The sequence below is a fragment of the Pan paniscus genome, chromosome 10 (genome assembly GCF_029289425.2).
Source record: "Pan paniscus chromosome 10, NHGRI_mPanPan1-v2.0_pri, whole genome shotgun sequence".
Taxonomy (NCBI): domain Eukaryota; kingdom Metazoa; phylum Chordata; class Mammalia; order Primates; family Hominidae; genus Pan; species Pan paniscus.
The window spans coordinates 16,548,897-16,555,006 of record NC_073259.2 but is presented as its reverse complement, the minus strand read 5'-3'; the positions used below and the strand labels follow the sequence as shown (position 1 = coordinate 16,555,006).

General features: G+C 34.5%; 1 protein-coding gene and 1 pseudogene across 1 annotated transcript in view; both read left to right on the top strand.

The window, feature by feature from the left end:
- Window positions 1–6,110, top strand: part of PRH1 (proline rich protein HaeIII subfamily 1) — a 245,644-nt gene that overhangs the window by 34,867 nt on the left and 204,667 nt on the right. The gene's annotated exons all lie outside the window — the stretch shown is intronic.
- LOC103783468 (taste receptor type 2 member 19-like) lies at window positions 1,950–3,918 on the top strand (annotated as a pseudogene).

Sequence of the window (6,110 nt, the reverse complement as noted above, 5' to 3'; positions counted from 1 at the left end):
TAAGAACATATAGAATTGCACCTATACACAGTTCAAAGCAGGCCAAACCAAGCTATTGAGTTTAGGGTCGCATACCTAGTTGGTAAAGTATAAAGAAAATTTTAAAAAGATCAACATAAATTATGGATGTTACTTATCACAGGAGATGTGAAGAAAGGTGTAGGGGATTGGAAAGTGGCATTGAGGTAAACCTAGGCTCTTAGCAATTTTCCATGTCTTGCCCTACATGATGATTACATGAGTATTTATGACACATTGCTATGTTTCCCAGTTTTGTTTTGGCCTATTTCTAAGTGTGCAGTCTAGTTACAATACAAAAATTATTAATGAGGAGAAATGTTCCATGAAATTATTATTACTCTGCTCATTATATACTGAAGGGAAAAATCCACTATTTGTATACATTCATGTATAACTCTAAGAGATTTTAAGTAGAAATGTTCTGATTTTAGTTGTAACTTTTGGAAATTTGACATGATGTTACCTGCCAACCCCACGTTTTTCAATAGGTTTTTCTTCTAGGTTTAATTATCTACTTCATATAACAAAACTTTGACATTCTCCATCTATTTTTCCCTTGGATCCAGAATTCCTAACACAGCAAGGGTGGTCATGTTACCCACACTCTTAGTTTAGCAGAATACCTATATCAGTTATGTTTTTCTGCAAGAGAAAATCCTCCAAAACTGCTTTAGATATTTGTGTCTCATAAGTCTTTGGATTTCATTTTTCTAAGCTTGGTTTGGCAGATGGCTCTGGTGATTGGAGATGGGCCACATACTGCATCTTGCAGCTAGTTTGGCTGATTTAGGCTGGATCAGGTAGTGGCATTCTGACTCCATTAGTTTCTCATTCTTCTTCTGGGAACAGTGTACTAGCCAGATGATGTCCTCATGGTAAAAGGAAAAGAGCAGGAAACTCCAACATGGAAGCTGTCTTAAATATCTGTGTAAAGTCTACTAACTTCCTGTTGACTGAAGCAAATTACAGAAGTGAATTCAGAGTCCAAGTTCAAGGTAGTCACCCTGCCTGTGGTGGGAGGATACTGCAGGATTATATGACAAAATGTAGGGTACTTAGAAACATTTACAAAATTGCTGAATATTTTAATTAAAATTTAAACAACAGACTTGAATGTAAATTTACCAAAGACCTAAGCATAAGAAACATGTTTGATAAACATTATTCATTGTCTGACAACGCTGAGTAGGAAAATAGTACTAATTCTACCTGGATGACCTCCTGGAAACTCGTTTTCCATTTGGTGAGTAATAAGAAAATAATTCCTTCCATCCCCTAATGGTGTGAGTGCATGTGTGTCTATGTGTTTAGGAGCTTATTAACAATAATGTCATATAAATGTATTGGTTATCAGAAACCAGATTTTAAGGTGTATTGGCCTCCGAGGACTTTCCAAGATAACCTTGGATGATTTTGACAAAAGGTTTAGAATCTGGTATTTAAATCTGGCATAAAAATAAATCCATATTGATATGATCCTATTTATGACCAAGCTCCTTTAACAATTTAGACATTTACTGTATGATATATGTATTGGGTTTTAAAATTTCCCTATGTAACAACTGAAGATGCTGGATACAAATTATGGAGAGGTTAAACAAGGAAAAAAATTGCAAAACAATGAAAAAGAATATGGCTTTATTTGCATACTAACACACGAGAATTCACTTTTCACTTCAACATCAGTATAAAACATTTCAGCATATAGCAAGGACAGATAGTCTATAAAGAGGAATGAGTTTCAGCTGTTTTGAGATTAATAATATTTTCTCTAAAGACAGCTTTGAATTCATCCATTGGCATATGCTGGTGCTTTCCTGTTGACATTAGAGAATTTAAAGGCAGAAAATGTTACTGCACATTTATAAATCAAGTGTTTATCGAAGTTAATGTCTGGATATTAAGGGAATCACAACCAGTGTTATTAAGCCTGCTTTTTTTTTTGTTGTTCAAACATATGTGTTCTGCTCATCATTTTATCAATTCTGGTAGTGTTTGCATTTGTTTTTGGAAATGTTGCCAATGGCTTCATAGCTCTAGTTAATGTCAATGACTGGGTTAAGACACAAAAGATCTCCTCAACTGACCAAATTGTCACTGCTCTGGCATTCTCCAGAATTGGTTTACTCTGATCATATTATTACATTGGTATGCAACTGTGTTTAATTCAGCTTTATATAGTTTAGAAGTAAGAATTGTTCCTTCTAATGTCTCGGCAACAATCAATCATTTCAGCCTTTGGCTTGCTACGAGCCTCAGCATATTTTATTTGTTCAAGATTGCCAATTTCTCCAATTTTATTTTTCTCCACCTAAAGAAGAGAATTAAGAGTGTTCTTCTTGTGATACTGTTGGGGTCCTTGGTATTTTTGATTTGTAATCTTGCTGTGGTAACCATGGATGACAGTGTGTGGACAAAAGAATTTGAAGGAAATGTGACTTGGAAGATCAAATTGAGGAATGCAATACACGTTTCAAACATGACTATAACCAACCATGCTAGCAAACTTCATACCGTTCATTCTGACTCTAATATCTTTTCTGCTGTTAGTCTGTTCTCCATGTAAACATCTCAAGATGATGCAGCTCCATGGCAAAGGATCTCAAGATCTCAGCACCAAGGTCCATAGAAAACCTTTGCAAACCGTTATCTCCTTCCTTATGTTATTTGCCATTTACTTTCTGTGTATAATCACATCAACTTGGAATCCTAGGACACAGCAGAGCAATCTTGTATTCCTGCTTTACCAAACTCTTGCAATCATGTATCCTTCATTCCACTCATTCATCCTGATTATGAGAAGTAGGAAGCTAAAACAGACCTCTCTTTCAGTTTTGTGTCAGGTGACGTGCTGGGTGAAGTAACAGAAACCCTCAACTCCATAGATTCACAAGGGGAGCATGGTGTGTCTTTTAGCAGAAAAGAAACTGATGGTGTCTAGAACGTTTTATATTTCTGTCAGTTTGTTGTAGTGTATGTATTTGAGTAATTTCAAAACAGATTCCTAGGATAGTCTTTTATATATATATATATATAATATATATAAAATTCATATATATATAAAATATGTATGGGTGTATATGTGTGCATGTGTGTGAATAATAACATTGACCATAAATTATGAAGCCTAGTATATTTCCCATATATAAGTATGTGTATTTTATGATAGCTAATTGTATGATATTTCATTTGAAGAATTTATTATCTCTCTTTGTAATTAAGAAATTACAGCATTTATCAGAAAATCATTGCTGTTTTCCATTGTAATTTGTACCACATACATGTACTTAACTATCATTGTTTGAACCTCTCATTTTCTGGATGGTAAAGACATTCAATTCTAAATCAATGATGAGACTGTATCTTTGTAGTAGGTTTTATTTCATTATGAATTCTTACTTTTAGTATAAAGCAAATAGAATTTTTGTTAGATAATGATGTACACAATAAAATTAGTGTACATATTAAATAAAATCAGTGACAAACATATGTAGAGTATATGTATTTGCCTTTGGGAAGGCAAATTTTGTGTATGTATAACAAAACTGTACTAAAGAATACTAGATTTAATACCAGTATGTGAATAGCTTAGAAAAAAATCATTTCTATAATAGGAATGAAGAAACAAAACCATGATCATTTCAGTGCTATTATAATTTTTTAACTGTAGTTAGAAAAATCATTTCTTCCACCTTTTGAATTAAAGAAAATCTTTTTTGAAGTTGACATCTGATGTCAAGTATTTCCATTTATTTTGCTTAGCAACCTCTGAGCCTCTGAATTTCCAATATTCTTCTTTGTCTCCCATTCCTAATATTCCTCAAAAAAACTCAAAATATTCCCTTTCTTTTAAAAAAAAAGCCCAACATAAACAGGGTGTAGAAACTATAGATGATAATCGAATGAAACTTTCTTCAAATGTTAAAAATTGCCTGTGAAATCTATATATTGATGATAGGAAATATATTAATGACTTTTTATTATAATGATGTAAATGGTGAAATGATACAAAGTGTGCTGATGTATCCATTGATACCAAGTTCTGTTATAAGAAGGTAATCTACAGCCTTGTGGAACAGCTAAATTCTGTGTGACTATATTCATTCTTGGTGTTATGAAATTTTAACATTGTTATCTCAACCTTAAAATAAGTCAACTCCTCATATTATATATATATTATATATATATATATACACATACATTTTGTTTATCATACATCTTCCCTAGTACTATGTAATCAGCATAAAAAGAGAGGTAATAGCTGTCTTGCTTTCTCTTGACTCACAGGATCTAAAAGCCAGCACAAAGAATAGTTGGTCAAAAGAATATGTTAATGAACACATAAGTGATTGGATAAATGGATAATTTGATGTGGTAAACCAATGAAAATGAAACTCATCACAAAATCTGCAGTTGCTTGAATTTTCTAGTTTCAGGTTGAGGTTATAGGCTTATCAAAGAAGAAGCATTTCTCAGAGCAAAAGTTTGACTGTTCCAAAATTCTAGGGGAAATATCACTGTAATATAGCTTTGCTGTAGCTATATCGGGTGTGTGAAGTAGAGACAAGGTGGAACGTCAAAATTAGATGGCACTTATTCTAACGCTTTTTGAAAAGCATATAAAAGATTTTGGTATATTTGCACAGGGTCAGGGTCAGCTGTGAGTGCCAGCTGCTCGGGGTTAGCTGACCCCATCACAAGAATGTTAGGGAACTTCCCAGTAGCTGCTAAACACACTTTTGTTTTTAGGGAACGTCTCTTTCTCCTTCAGTATGACTTATGCTGCCTTCATTGCTTTGCTGATACAAAAGAACTGAACTCAAAAGAAATAAAAATAAAAGCTAGCAAACTTTGCAACTGGTTAAGCTGGTTGTAACCGTACCTAATCACTTTCTACTGTGAATGATATATTTGTATTGTGATATTTTTTAGCTGGTTATTATATACACAAAAAAGGCATTTCATTTTTAAAAATTGAGTTAGTAACCACTCACCTTACTTACACATTATTTGTATATTATTTTGTTTAGTATCCTTTCTAAATGAATGTTTTAATTGCCATGTTATAAACGCATGGAAAAGTGATTCAAATGAATGTATATCTTAGCTTTCGGTGTCTAGAACTAGAGCCAATGTCTGAGTTTACAGTGATGACATTTATTTGGGAAGGCAAGTCCAGGGCAGCAATGAGGGATGCATGTGGAAACTGAGGCAAAGGAAGATGTAAAATCATGTGTCATGATGTTGATATGACTTTGCCAGTTGTCGCTTCACAATGAGGTGAGATAGACAGCATGGTGGTCATCAGATACATGCACTTGGCTCCCCATACTTTTCCAGAAGGGTTACAAGGGGAAGCCACAACAAATATTAGTCCATGGAAGAGAGAAAAGGGAGAATGTATCCTAGCTGTCTTCTGTCTTCTATTTTCCTTTGGCCAAAGATTGTTTGAGGCAGAACTACCATCTTTGCTTTTCTTCCTTACATTATCCAACCCCTTGGTGGCTGTTTGGGAAAGTCACACTAACCAATACCCCCATTTTTCTAAGAGATAGTTTTTGTTTGTTTGTTTGCTTGTTTTCTTTTCTCTTCTCCTCTCCCCTTTCCCTATGTTTCCTGCTTTTCTACTTAACTTTTTAGACATGCACATAGAACTGTTTACTTTCCCCTCACCAGACAGTCCCTTCGGGCAAGTTCATCTAACTGTGTGCTCCAAGAAGGATCTCTCCTTGAGACTTGACAGTTGATTTGCAGACAGAAGTATGCCCTCATGGAACTGTCACCTCCAGGGGTTAGCTTAGACCTCACATCCATTAGGAAGGGATGTGGAGAGGATGCCTAGGTGGCCACTTCTACAATGGCTGTCCTGCTCATTTCCTTCCCAACTTTAAAAAAAAATCCACTTTCTGCTCCAAAGGTGAAGTGTCACATTAGAAGGCAGGATGCTTTGTGCTCCTTCCCGCAAGCTAACTTCCAAATAAATTCTCTATTTTTATATCAGACTTTTTTATTACTTTTTATTATTTTTTATATTAGACTTTACATGAAGTGAGCCGTTAACCTTTTTTGTTACAAGACTTCATGCCCAC